The following is a 15,294-nucleotide window of genomic DNA, read 5'->3' as shown; positions in this document are numbered from 1 at the left end:
ACAGAAGCCTGCTCCACTAAGAGACAGATCCATTTTGCTGGAGCTGTTTGTAAAGTATCTGTAGGATAAGCAGAAAAAACACCACAACCATGTGTGCTTACACCCTGGCCCACCAACCTTTATAGATTTAGTTAAAAAGCAGGTAATTCTGAATCACAACCAAGTGTACTAATCCTGGAAATACAGTTCAAATACTTCTCTACATTGAGCCTTTCACAGAGTTATCACACATTGCTGTAAAAAAAAAAAAAAATCAAAAAACTAAAGATAGCAAAGCATGTGACACCATTCCAGCAACTAATCTAAATGGAGACTAAGCAGAAACTTTAGTTGTTAAAGATCTTTTTAAAGGGGTAATTCGTGAATGAAGATATAATCTGGAAAACATGTTTGTGCCAGAGTTAAACAATTTCTTAAGAAGTTTCACATCCATCTTAACTGTAATTCCAGCCTACCAGTGGAAGCACAAGCATTTAATGCTCCACTTCTGTTATTCTGACCCCTTGTCAAAATAAAGTCCTGAAGAAAAAAAAAAAAGTCTGCTGCAAGAACAGACTTTTTGTTGTTGTTGTAAAGTTTGACCCTTCCATATGAAAACCTGAGGAACATAAGCTTTATGCCTGACTACTGCAGTTTTTCATATTCAAATTATTGTTCTCCAGGAAAAAGGCCTGCAGGAAACATCACAGCTATCATAAGCTGTCTGGCTATTTTCTTAAATGTATTCTATTATCTACTTTCTGAAAATAAAACAAACAGGAAGGGGGGGAGAAGTCATAGGTACAGTATCTACAATTTTTCTTACTACTGCCTTTTTCCAGTCTTCTGCTAAGCAAGAAAAAAAAACATTGCATAAATAAAAAAGTTGTTCGCCAACTGCACAAGCAGAGCAGTGGAGCTATACATTAAGGATGTAAAAATAAATGAAAGGAAAGCTCGTATAACCGTTTATTTATGGTCACTTTAGGTGTAACTTATAACAAAAGTAGTTGACAAGTTCAGCCGTGCAATGTTTTTCCTCTTGGTTCACTGTAGCCCATGATGTTCTACTTCAAACAAGCTTATGTGTATTTTGGGAGAAGATCCCAATCCACTCCCAACCCAGGTCCCACAGAACAAAAAACACACTCTAACTACTAACATTTTATATAAACCAACTACACAAGATCCAGCCTGATTTTCAGACTTCCAGTAACACTGTGAAACCCACCCTTCCTTTACTTAATAGCTGCTGCTATGAAAACATTAGGTACTAACACACTCTGACACTACAGCAAGCATCTCCAATGCACTCATCCAAGAAAGCTTCAGGTCTCATCAAAACCTACCGCTAATTGTGCCCAATTCCCTTAGTATTAAATTCTTGACAAGATGGAGGGATGGGGACAACCTTCCTTTCCAATGACTTTTGTTTTTCCCTGCTGATAAAACACAACAAAACCAAAAAACCCACACACACCCCATCTTGAAAAACTTACAAATGCTCAGTTATTGCTCAGTCATTTCTGTTGCTTCCACAGTAGGAAGCTATGATATGGGATGTAAATATAACTGGACAGGAGACTAATAGGGTGTGTGGGTTTAAACTCCTGCAGATGCATAACACAATTAACTTGAAGTTGAAAGAACTGCAAGAGTTGAAGAAGTTACAAAAATTCACAGAAACTGCACTTTCTGTGCAGTAGTCCTATAAAAATAGCAAATGCATCACAGGCATAAGCAGGATACCACTCACAGGACAGTAAAGAACATTTATGTACCATAAGTATCGATTTCTTCTGTTTTCAAAATGTCTTTTACTTAAGAAATTCTGGTGACTGTCATGGAAGATTGTGTGTTATAAAGCAGCAACAGAACCTCCCTTTTGCAATATCTTGATGCCCTGATTACAGCTCACTGTCCTCCATTTGGGAGGCTGACTCTGCTCATGGATTCCGCACCCCACCCCCACCAAAAGATAGATTAATTTTCCAGTCCTCTTGGCAGATACCCACACCCCCTACCTTGCCTACACAAAAATTTTCATAAACTAAAAAAACCCACACTACCCAAAAATTAAATAATCCTATAAGTTCCAACCCCTTACCAAATACCCTTTTTAAAGTTCTAAAATTTGCAACCATACAACATCCTGTGGTAACTGAGCAGGTAACTGCTCAGAACTAGTACAGCCAGTCTTGCAATATAAAAGCAACTCTCTCCTGCTAATGTTTGACTACAGCACTGGAAATTAGCTCACTGTTTGCACAGAGTACAAAACAGAAAACAGTTTATGCATATTCTGCTACTATCAGGATGTCTCATTCCAGCAAGGTTTGTGACACAGAGTTAGAACAGGGACACTCCGTCAGGTCTTTTTTACAAAGGTACCCACAAAAGTAGGTGCACCAGCTCCACCTCTACTGCAAGTCAGCAGCAACCACCACTTGTACACCTGCTCCCAGAGACCTCTGAGTTCCTCCTGCAGAAACATGAGAAATGTTCCATTTCTGTAAACCTGGTGGAAACCAGACAAAATTCTACTTTAGATCCAGATCAAATACCCTTATCAATGCCCCTTCAGCTTTTTCCACACTATCATTGCCAACCAGTTCGCCAGCAAGGACATGCAGGTGGGTATACAGTGTAGGAATGAACTTCTTCCCTTACAGACTGCCTTCGCTGAATTTGAACTGCCAGTTCCTAGACACCAGTTTTGTTTCAGCAGAATTGAGAATATTTAGTGGTACAGAACCCACAAATAACCATTCTCAGCCTGTACTCCTTCAACTCCAAAACAGGGAAATGTCTACTCATAGCAAAGAAGCATCCTGTTCTAAGCAAAATATTAGAAGTTATATAATTTTTTGACAGCACGTAATACAGAGTTCTAAGTCCTGCTGCAATTCCTCTGGTATCACTACTGACAAAAATCCATAAAATTCAATAGCATCTGTCCTAGGTAGGTTTTTTCCCCCCCTAAAGAATTCAAAAAGAATTAAAGAATTTTCATTAATTCTGTTATTTTGTCCAAAAACTGTCAAAATCTTGCCTTTTTATTTTTTAAGAATGCCAGCTCTTATTATGCTTAAAATAAAGTATTGGATGATCCTCCTTCCCTACACCCCTAACTATCAAGATATAAATTACCCATCTCTCAAATGGAAATCTAACAAACCTCTCCCTGCAAAACTTGCCTGAGGAGTATGTCAATAGGTGCCTATATCACACTGAAGCTCAGGCTTCTTCTCCATCAATCTCAGTGAGAGAATATTTCTAAAATAAACTTCCCAAGCTAGGAATAAAATTAAGCATGCTATCTAGAGGAATAGAGAAAATGCGCAGATGACTTAATTCAAAGCTAGACTACATAACTGGAATCAGGATATTTTGAGTTAACCAGTGTTGCTTCACACTGGATCTCACCCACACCTTCTTCTGTCACTTGCAAAAGGAAGTTGAACAATTTTCCCTAGGAAGAGTATCCTTATCCCTTCAAACTGCAAAATTCCTGTTCTAAAGACATCATTTGTAATATTAATTTCTAAGGAAGCAGATAAATGACCAATTTGTCCTAAAGTAGCTATGAACATGTCTATATAGTCAAGCGATACAATTTGTGTATGATGCACCCGCCTACTGGAATTCTTCCACTTAAGCAATGATCACACAGGAGTAAGCATGAACAATCCTCACAGTAGTACGTATGTCCCCAAAACCTTGGGAGCCAGAACTACAGACAGAAAACAAATGAAGTGTGCTGAACTGCTGCCTTTGTACTTGTTCTAAACTCTTAAGACTATTAACCCGGCTTGTTAACATTGATAGGAACATCGGGCATAGGACTCAAAGGACCCTTCATGTCATCAACTCCTACTCCCTACTTCCTCATGCAATTGAGTCATAGTCCTATTAAGTGATAAACATATCACATCTCACCTTCTTTGAGCATCAAAACAGACTAAAGCAGTTACTAGGGGTATCACATCATTCCCAGTGCTCCCGATTTAGGTCCTGAGGGGTTTTTTTAATCCTACTGTCAATACTCTATATTGAAACTACTTTCCTTCTACCTCCCATGTCCTCCTTTTTCCTCCATCCCTATACATACTCCCAGAAAAATAAGTCTGCAGCCAGGGCAAATTTCTTAACTATAAACCATTTCACAGCCTCTCACGGCAAATGGAGGAGGTTCCCGACAGCTGGAAGAAAGCAAACTTAACTCTTGTCCTCAAGGGAGGCAAGGAGGGAGGGTCAGGACAACTAGACCCTCCATTCCTGACAAGGTGATGAAGAATATCCTGGTAGACATTTCTAAACACACCAGGAGAAGGTGATCAGAAGTAGTCAGTTTGGATATATGAAGGGGACATCATGCCTGACCAACCTAATGGACTCCTACACTGAAAGTACTAGCTTGGTAGTCAAGGGAATGTTGTTTCTCTTTACTTGAGCAAGGCTTTCAACGCTGTCTCCAACAACAACATTCTTATAGACAAACCGATGAAGTACGGACTAAATAAATGGAAAGTAAGATGACATGGAAACGGTCTGGACTGTCAGGCTCAAAGGGTTGTGATCAGCAGCTTAAAGTCCAGGTGAAGGCCAGGCACTACAAATAAAAGATTAGTAGGAACATCAGTTTCTGAAGGAAAAAGACTACATTCTAGGTTATCTGAATTTTAGTGAGGTGTTTAATATGTCTCAACTACATAAGTCCGGCTCATTGATAAAAATGTTAACCTTTTTCTTAGCAAACCATGCTGTTGCTATTGACCTGGGCAGACATTAGCTATAAAATACAGATGGGAGTACAAAGAGGGCAGTATCAAAAGCACAGTCAAAGTAAGCAAAAAAGTTTCAATAGAAAGGCTTGTAAATAGACAGATTTCATGTCAAGATCTCAGTTGTCATCTCCCCACCTCTCCAAAACCCCAGATACTAACAGTGATAGCTTACAAAGGATAAATGTATCGCTTTTCCAAGTATATCAGAGGTATATAACAATGGGAAAATGCATTTAGGAGGTAGAGATTATTAGATCACTAAAACTACTCAATACAATTTTCAAATAGGAAGATTTAACACACAAATAGCAAGGGAAACTTCCTCAAAGTGACATTTAACTTTGCCAGCAATAGTCTCATCCAGTAGTAATAGATGTTTTGTGATACAGTATTTGGAAATGTACAAATAGCACTCATCTCACCGCCAGTGGAAAGAATTAAAACTATAAGGCATACTTGCATCAAAAGGAAAGCCTTCTCACATCTTCTCAACTATAAGGGGCTAAGATGATAGCACTAACATTTCATAAACTGAGTTTTCAGTTCCATACTCTTCATTTGTAGAAGTACCTCATAATTTAAGTGCAAATTAAAAACATTACAACCAAAACCATTACAAATATATGAAAATCGAGTTTACTGTTGGATAAAATCAGAATTCTTGATAAAATCTGCAAAGATTCCTAGAAGAAAAAAAACTTCCTGATTTTCAAAGGGATTACTGCAAATACTACTTTTAGTGAAAAAGAAAGTGCAGGTTTCCCCGTGTAATCCCTTAAGCACCATCATGTCAGGCATTCTGATGTGAGAGGAACTGTTAACAGTCTTAGTGCAGTTTGTATTAAGTTCTTATTTAAAACTGAAGTGACAAATCAAAAAGCCACCATTTTGTACTTTTTTACTTTTGACTATGCAGTTGCATTCCCCCCCCCCCCCCCCCCCCTTTAAGCAGGGACATTAACAACAGTTCTCTGCTCATTTTACTGAATTTTTTCTCAGCTGTATGAATAATTGCTGCATAATTTGTTATCCCCTGTAACACCTGTGAACATTTAATGTAAGAATTCTGCATATCCTCTATTCTGTCATTCTTGCTACTGCAACTTCATCTGGCAATTCCTCAACTTGTTTTTAATTTTTCATCTTTTAACACCGTTGAAAATATCCATGCCATTGTTGAGAGTTTTTTTAATTGTAGTCTGCGTTACATTTCAAGTTGCTGTATTTAGGTTCACCACACAGGCAGGTGTAGGTTTAGGATAAAGAAGATCTAATTACACAGCGTAGCATTAAAAGACCCCCACCTCATATCCGGTGGGTAAGAGAAAGCAGCAGCAGGCTGTTTCGAGGCAGTGTACTTCTGTGGAAGGTGCCAGGAGATGAATCTGGTTTAATTAAATGGATCACTAGCAGGCCTTATGTAAGCAGCATGGCCATACACACAAGAACATGTTTCTAATTCAGAAAGAACTTCAGGTTGAGCTGAAACTGTTTACACTTTTTTTTTGGTCCCTAACGCGCACTTTAAACTAAAACTAGTTCCAAAGCCATTTAATATTTCACAGTTACAACTGTGTGGATAGTGCTTACCTAAATGGTACGCTATACATGAAAAAACGCACACAGAACTAGACTTCAAATATGCTGCATATCTGGAATTAAACTAAACAAAGGATGCTCATTTCCTATTGATTTTTCAATACCTTATGCTAGGAGACTACAAGATTTTACTTGACTCAGATGTTTTCTGGACGAGAGTCATAAAGAACCAACATCTGTACCTAAGATTCCATTCTGGGAGAATGTTTTGTTCCATTTTTAACTGAAAGCCCAATATATGCTTACTTCTTATTCTCCTCTACCTATCTTATGTATTTTTTGGCATAGCTTTTCTCTTCATTACTATTATTTCTTGATTCCAGTAATAAATGCTTACTTGCACTTGATCAAGAACAAAGGACCAAATCTAAAGATGTTATACTTATTGCCCTCTGAATATAAAACAAAATCCAGAAGGGATTTTTTTTAATCCCAACAGTGCCAACAGGCAAAGTTTAACTGCATTTACCAGAGGAAACTAGTCTTTCATTTCTCCAGGCATACTGTGAACACACTCATGTTCCAAGATAACTTCACATATAGACAGGAATATATGTGCGTTCTTTATCTGGGTTTGAAATTATGATATATTAGCAAGTTGCCCTCCAAGCCTCTACTGGTTTGCATTCCTAAAATTCTCTATGCTTATATCCATGGCCTCAAGTACAAGGTAGTAAAAAAAACTCATTAGCCACAGACTTCAAAGCAGTGATACAAATTCATGCAGGATAACTCTCCTGAGTTACAATTTATCTAACCACCTAATCAAGTAAAGCATTCAACAGCACACAAACAATCCTTCTTTACAAGAAGATTTTGCTAGGAAATCAAAGCAAAAAGGAAGCATTCTGGATGACCTTGGTGTACCACTGACTGGAAAGAATTTACACATAATACAACCTCAAACAAGACCCGACAATAAAAGACCTCCCTACTGCAAAGCTCTCTAACATTGCAAAAGGCCTCTCCCCATGTTATGATGCAAATTTAGAGTACTAAAACCAGGTGGCAAAAGTGAGAGCATTTCTAGTGACATCTATTGTTCACTGCTAAAAGTGGCACCCAGAAAAAAAAAGTTCTTCAAAACCTGAAATAAAAACATACTGTTATTTAAATAGGAGTTCTGATGAATAAAACTTCCTATCTCAATGTCAAACCTCACCTTTATTCAAATGCGTTACAGATTTTATCCTGGCAGTTTTCTAACGTGCCAAATTCTTTGAATTTTAACCCCATTATCCAATGTGCTCCTATATCTTTTTGTATTGGTGTTACTGGCAGACTAAATAGGCACATAGAGTTCATCATCATGGCCATTAATGAAAACATCAGCAGACACGTCAGACCTCTGTGGGACTCCATTTGAAACATCCTTCTCTTTTGACAATATTTTAAGTGTGTTAAAACCAGGTTTTATATTTGCTTCTCCGTTGCATACTGTCAAATCTCTGCTGCAGGCAAGTTGGTATAAAAGCTATACACCACCTCTATAAAGGCCTCTTACCATACCATAGAAAAAGGTTACCATTTCAAAAACTTGGGCAAATTTTTGCCCTCTATCAATACTTCAATGACAAAGCTGAAGAGTACAATTAGGACACTCCCACACCCATACCCAAACTGGAAAGAATCATGTCGGCATGACTCAGGTTTACAGCACAAATTCTTCTAGTCCCAAATGGAAACTGGGAAGAAGATTCACCACACATCCTTGTTTTAGAAGCTGCAGAAAAAAACCCACAGCCACCCTTATTGTCCCGTCTGCCTGACCTAAACACCAGGCATTTATTCTTCCAGTATTCTCCACAAGCACTTGCCTGCCTGACAACTGCTCTCAGCACTCAAAATCATTTTAAACGTCTTCCTTAAAAGAAAACTTCTTCCACATGTAGACTTCTCTTCACTGCTTCAAGCAAACATGGGTTGGTTTTTTTTTTTTCCAGAACAGCCACTCTAAAGTTCCTGTGGAAAGACTACAGCTATCAGCTATGAGGCTTTTAATTGAAGTTGCCATTTGATTCAAATGGCAAAAAGCAACTACCTCCAGAGCAGATTCATATTGACTAAGTACCATTACACTTTAGATATTCACTTGCAAAAAGACACTTTGTGGAGATGAAGCACATTTCAGTAAGAATAAATAACAGAACGGATACATAAGCAAAATCACCAATGCAGAGTAAGAGCAAAAGGCAGCAGACCTGATAAAACATCCAATCCCTTGCTCAACCACAAGTAAAAGCACACTACAGTTATGATTCTAGAATTCACATTACAAATAGTGAATAGACGGACAAAACGCTAGGAAACAGAAGACATCTTCATCCTGACCTCTACATCACAACTTAAGCCTACAGCCCAAGTGAATTTATATAACAATACTTGGTTAAAGACCAAGTTTATCAAGCAGTAAACAAAAAAATACTCCTTTTAAAGACCAGGTTGGTGGGATTGATTTTTTCATTGTTTTTTGTTGTCATTGTTTTGTGGGGTTTTTTTTTTCCGTTTTCAACCACCACTGATAGAAAAGACAGAGGCCAACAGAGATGAGGGATAGTTCTAGCTCCAGCACAAGTCACCTGTGACCCCAGCCAAGTGAATGTGTCACCTTCCCTACTACCACCTGGGGAGATCCCTTCCACCCATAAACCACTCATCCACATTTTCTTGCACACTGTCCCTCTGATTCACCACTAACATTATTTATGGCTGTTCCTAATCTGTTCTTGACAGATGTATCACATGCTGTGCTGAGTCGTTTTAAGCATTAATTATATCACACGCATATTTAACAACTGCACATAAATATATCTCAGTTACCTCCTCCCCTTGACAAAATACGTTATTTAAATGTAAAAAAAATATCTGTACCTCAACAGGTTTTGTTCTGACCTCAGATTCCAACATGACTAAGCACCATGACAGTGTCAATAAGAACCAGCATTCTGATTACATAAAAGCATGACTATATTGCAAAGCAAGCCCTTAAAAGCTGCCTACTGTCACATCAAGACATAAACGCAAGAAGAGAACTTACCTGCGGGCAAGGAAAGTCTTCAAATATCTGTAACAATAAAGAAATAAATTTAGCAACAGAAGAAAAAATAGCTCTAAAACTGAATTGGCCTAATAATTTTTCTGCAAGGCTGTACTTGTTTAATAAAGCACATTACCTGAAGCAATTTGCTAGCTACTAGGCATGCCACATGCAAATCAAGAGCATTTTCCTTGTCTCACCCTGTTCATTAACAAGATTACATTTTGCCCACCTAACTGCAGGACAAAGATTATACTGCTAGGCAATGAGTGTAATTACTACAGCAGAATACGGGTCACTACTCTCAAATTAAGTGTTACATATGGATTTCACCATGATCACCTACATAATTTCAGAGCTGAAAGTGTCAGGGTTAGTCTTTGCATACAAAGAGGACATCACTGTAGGTTTGCTTTATTCTTAAACCTTCAGAGAAGAGGGAGCCAAGCTTACAAATGGTTAAGTATGGAACGCAGGAAATAATACTAAAATAAAGGAGTCCGATTTTTGTCACTAAGGCATACAAGATATGGTTACTGAACATTTTTATAATAAATGCCAAAACCGTCTTAAACTGCAGTCAACTTTACAAGAACCACTGCCTCTGAGTCAAAATAGATCATACTAAAAACTACACTCCTGAAGATGGGTATAAATGTGTATACATTAAGTTTTTCTAATTAGTTAATTATAGGAATTATAACATTTTTTTGTCTGCTTTTCATATATCTACTTTCCAGCTCAGTACATGATTGTAACTGGGACTTGAGACACCAATCCGAGTTCAGAACAGAAACTAGAACCCACAAAGAACTGGAAAGCAAGAATTACTCAAAGTCTGTAAGGACAGGGACTGGGGACGCACATCAAGGGGTTAACAGAAGCGGAAATAAATACAAGTATGGGGGCAAAAGAAAGGGGAATAAATAAAACAAATGAGTAAGAAACTGAACTGAACCCAAGAAAAAGGTCTACAGTTATTTGGTTAAAAGGAGACAGCAATGTTGAGTAACAAATTTGCTGTACTGGGTACAAAATCCACATGGAAACTGAACTTTAACCATAGGTGTAGCAACTGGAACAGATTCAGAGATTACCTAAGCAGATGGCCACTGCTTTGCTACCTATTAGACAAAATAGCAAGGCTCAATAAATTTATTAGCCCTGCTCTCACCAACAGATTCTTAACATCATGCTTGCTTTCATTTACAATCCACATTTGTGGCTGCACAACATGACAACTCAAATACCGAAGAAATGCACCTGAAATTTAAAGGCAGTCCACTAAATTCAAAAAATGAACTGTAGGACTCTAAGGAGACAAAGTTTAAACACAACACAAAATGAAAACAGCAACAGGACACCACAAAACAGAAAATATTGCAGCCTTTATTGTGATAGAACGGAGTAAAATTTAAAAAGATAAGAAGGCACATTTAAGAGATGCTCATGATGCTGCCTGCTTATGAACAAAACTGCCTTACGTAAGAAGAAATGCCTTGAGATAGAAGAAGCCCAAACAAGAAGCAGCAGCATAAACTGCCAGGAAGAAAAACCTGAAGTCACCTCCTGCAACAGCTGCTGCACAGCATCCAGATCAACGCATACGGAATAGAGCTTTCTTCTGGCAGAAAAATGTCACTGTGTCAATCAATTTGAAAAGTTAACAAATAGAAATGTTAGACTTTTTGGGCTGTTTATATATGTTTAATAGTTTCTGTGTTCTCTTTCTATAAAGTTGCAAAAAAATTCCTGCTTGTCACTAAGACATACAATATGAACTGCAGCCACCCAAGTGAAACAACTAAAACGGCAGAGCAGAAAATACAGTATTTTATTTTAATTTTTCTACAATGATATAAAGCAATCTAACCTTAATTATAAGTTAAATTTTTTAATGTTCTTTAAATTCAAGATACAAGCCACATAAAACATTTCTAATACATCAAGAATTAGAAGAAAATTTTAATTACAGCACTTAAAATCTGTTGTGTAGGCATACTTAATCGAATAGTCTGCTTCAAGAGTTAAAGAAAATAACGGTAAACATAACCACTAGAAAAATACCTCATCTTATACACACGTATAGGCAGAACACACTGATTTACATTCCAGGAACTTAGTTAGCCATGCAATTTCTAACACCTCCAGGGAAAGCTCTGCAGCTAAGACATGCACATATCTTTAACTTCAGACCGACTTCATCGTATTCTAGTGTTTGTCCCTAATACCTGAGCCACAGGTTCCGCTGTGATCTCCTCCTGCACAGGCACCAGCATTCACACAGATCACATTACTGCACTGGGACCTATTCTAAACAGGAGACCTACAAGATCAGCATCGTTACTATATTAAAGTCAAACAGCATAATGATTTCTTACTTCCATGTTCCACCGCAAAGTAGCTCCACAAGCACGTTAACTGAAGAGATGCTACAGCTCTGGGACAACTAGACTGACTGAACAGCTTCCTGCAAGTACATGTTCTTCTAATACAATTTAGTGTAAGAGGTAATGTTTCCAACAATTAATTGACACACACTAGTTTTAAAAACAAGTAGGACAAAAGAAATGGAAGCATGAAGGTCATAACAGTCTACTCAAAATTGCACAAATGCACTTTTTAGTAAAGTTACTTGTCTCATATTTTTCAAAGATCTCTAATTAAGCACAAGGTCTTCAATAGGCTAATGCATCTTGATTCTGGCAAACACCAGCCACTACAGAGATATAACTCGTAAGAGCATAAATAAATCCAACAGTATCACAATTCCAAAGATCAACATAATTATTTCAATTTTATGTGCTTGTGTAAGTTAAATGTTCATTACCTTCACGTGTTTCTATCAGACTCACATCAGGAACTCTGATATTTCTTACCCTTAGGATTACCCTGTCTCCCCAGCTCACTCATCTTTTCTGGCCTAAAACTCCTTAGCTTTATTCCCCAAATATGGTTTTCATTTAGCATCTAATACTGAAAAGATTAGTGGATTCCTGCAACATTTTAATAAGTTCGTTCACTGAGAAGTAAACTGAGACTACACATTTAGGTAGCTACTCACTTCTGATCACACTTACAGACTTGCCTTCTTTGCTGTTCAAAACCTTTCCCTTTTTGAAGCACCTTACACATTCAGATCTCCATAGAGGAGGAAGTAATTCAACACAGATTTGAAAAGAAAAAAAACCAAAAATTAGGCTCCAAACCTGATTTGTGACTATTGAGCGGAGACTTGAGAGTATCTGGGGGAGCTGTCCTGTTGGGTAAGGATTCCCTCATGCAATGAAGGTCTGGACTGATTTTTCTCCTACAGCACACGAACCTCGTTTCCAGCTGTATAACATGAATCAACCTTAATTTCTTATCTGCTCCAACGTAGTTCTTCAAAGTGAAATTAAAAATTAACCAGATTTCACATGCTTCTACTCCTAGTGATACTTTCAAGGGATCAGTCACGTTCTGCATTTATATTCTCACATGTCTTACTGTACTGCTAAGTAAGGAGCAAACTGTCAGTTTGAATAGACAAAAAGAAAAATAATTTTCAGACCATATTCTTTACAAACTTTTACATACCTGGTAAAGGTTAACCAGTTCAAGGAAAACTGTTTTAATTCCGAAGAGATATTGGGAGAATGGAGCAGATAGTGTCAAGAGATCCTTTCCAACCAAGGCTTCTGTAATACCACACAAAGATGACAATAACACAAAAGAAGCTGTAATGACATCAGAGGTCATTACAAAATAAGTTCCTCAGCCAAACAAAATGTGCCAAGTAAACCCATCATCTATATGAATTCACTGAGGAACAAAAAAAAGACTGTATATTAACAAAAGAGCACTACTCTTACTTCTATATGCACTGAGACTGTTTGGGACAGTATAGCCCTCAAATAGGCTTTGTGGATCCCATCACAAATAGGTTTTATTCTGCTGTCTATGGATACCTTGAGTATCAGATGTCTCCAATGCTGTCTTTGTTTTCATGAAACTGCATTTTACCTTGCAGGATTTTCTCAAATGTCTTTGTGGAAATGGAGCCGCAACTTTAAACCTTCTTTCCAAGAATAACATCTAATCATCGAACACAGGAATATTTTGTGAGCCTCATGTTCCTACCTCAAGGTAGAATGAGAACATGGCTCCACAGACTACAGAGGCCGAGACTCTCACCCCATCTGCAGCATTGATCTCTTTCCCAAGCTGTGGTAAGCAGCAGACCACAAGAAATTTAATGTTGTTCTCCTGCAGCCGGAACTGACTGACTAACCTAAAACTATTCCCTTTAAATGAATTCAAATATTCAGGTGACGAGCCAATCTCATTCCACTGAAGAGTAAAGGCTTGCAGCACACATGAACCACACACCACAGACTCCAGAAAGCAGAGTAGCACATGTCATTTAACAATCCTTCCAGCTGAATGAGGAAAAACACAGACTCAACATAAAATGCAGTTTTACTATTTATCTACCAGTATCAAAATCATTTGGGAATACACACATGTATTCAGCTTTTAGCCTTTGCACAACTGATGCTGAAGCATGTTGTCTCAGAGCCTGCAATCAACAGCCTGGAAGTCTCCCATCCTGTTATTCTCTGGCAGGCTGGAAGGGCAGCTGGATGTTCCTCTAATCTTTAATGAAGTTGAGATCTCATTATTTATGTCAATTTTTTTTTTAAAAAAAAGCCAATATGTAGGCAGAAAACAAAGGTCACCTTTCAAAAAACTGCTTTGTAAAATTACATTTGAGAAACTCAAGGATTTATCCATGATCATCTCATCTATTGAGCAAAGACCTTGGAGATACGATTAATTCATTCTGACAGAACACCCACCAAGGAAAAGCTGTTAAAACATTTTACAATATGGTTAAAAGATTGCATAAACCACCAATTAGATTGTTCTATATATGCATATTTTTTTTCCTTCATCATTAAAAGTGCATCCCTTATTTCTAACCTACTTCTAATTTAACAAGCTGCAGAGCTGAATGTTAACAGTCCTTTATTATATCATTTCCCATTTTTAGGGCAATTTTAAAGAGTGACTCAAAATCTTTTCTTCTATCAGCCACGTAGAATGAGAGGCAGAAGTGGCACACTATAAAGGCTTATTTTTCTAAACCTTTGATCATCCTTACAAGTCTTTAAATGTTCAAACTGTTTTGCTTTCAGTAGTTTCCCCAATTTGCAAACACCAATACCTGACACAGAATCCCTGTCACTCGTAACAGCATTAAAAAATATCATTTGCTTACTTAGAGGGGCCGGGGGGGGGGGGGGGGGGGGGGTGCCCCCCTATTGATATATTTATTACATTTGCCTTAGGCACAGCAGTAGCTGAACATCCAGCATTAACTGCAAATTTTTCTCTCTTACCATGGGGAGAGATGGAGTGGAACAATTATATGACAGACACCTCCATTCACAGAACTTGCTAACATTTTTTTGTGCTTTGGCCAGATCAGAAGAAATTCAGCATGCAAATCTTTTGTTCACAACCCTACTTCATAGAAGATCCATGTTCTGCTGTACTCCGTTACTATCTTTGTTTAAATCTTTACTTCAACTGCAAATATCAGCAATAATGATTTAACACTTTCATTTAGGTCTGTTGAAAAGGTTAACTAGCAAGCAGCCAAGAATGAACTGCTATGACACCACCTCAGGAAACGTGCACAGCCTATGTTACGTTTTTGAGTTCTGTTTAACCAATTATTAGTTTTAATGCAAGCTGCTGCTTCTGAAACACAAAATATCAGAGGACCAACTGCAGTACTGCACAGAATACAAAGGGGTTTGGTTTTTTTCTCAGATTGTATGTTTGGTTGACAAAGTACCAGGCTTGCTTGACAAAATAGGTTACAATGTGATCACCACAGTATCT

General features: G+C 37.8%; 1 protein-coding gene across 6 annotated transcripts in view; it reads right to left on the bottom strand.

Annotated features, from left to right (window-relative positions):
- Nucleotides 1–15,294, bottom strand: part of PTK2 (protein tyrosine kinase 2) — a 224,227-nt gene that overhangs the window by 169,800 nt on the left and 39,133 nt on the right. For 4 of the 6 annotated variants that reach the window (XM_080381085.1, XM_080381086.1, XM_080381087.1 and 1 more), the window contains one exon: nucleotides 9,403–9,429. The exons of 1 other annotated variant lie outside the window; for it this stretch is intronic. The gene's annotated coding sequence lies outside the window, so the exon portion shown is untranslated. Of the gene's footprint in view, nucleotides 1–9,402; nucleotides 9,430–12,981; nucleotides 13,083–15,294 lie in introns of all 6 variants that reach the window. One more of the 6 variants, XM_080381071.1, reaches the window with a different exon arrangement.

This window comes from Falco punctatus, assembly GCF_963210335.1.
Source record: "Falco punctatus genome assembly, chromosome: 3".
NCBI lineage: Eukaryota > Metazoa > Chordata > Aves > Falconiformes > Falconidae > Falco > Falco punctatus.
Note: the sequence above shows the minus strand (reverse complement) of the source record. Positions and strands in the feature narration are given on the sequence as shown.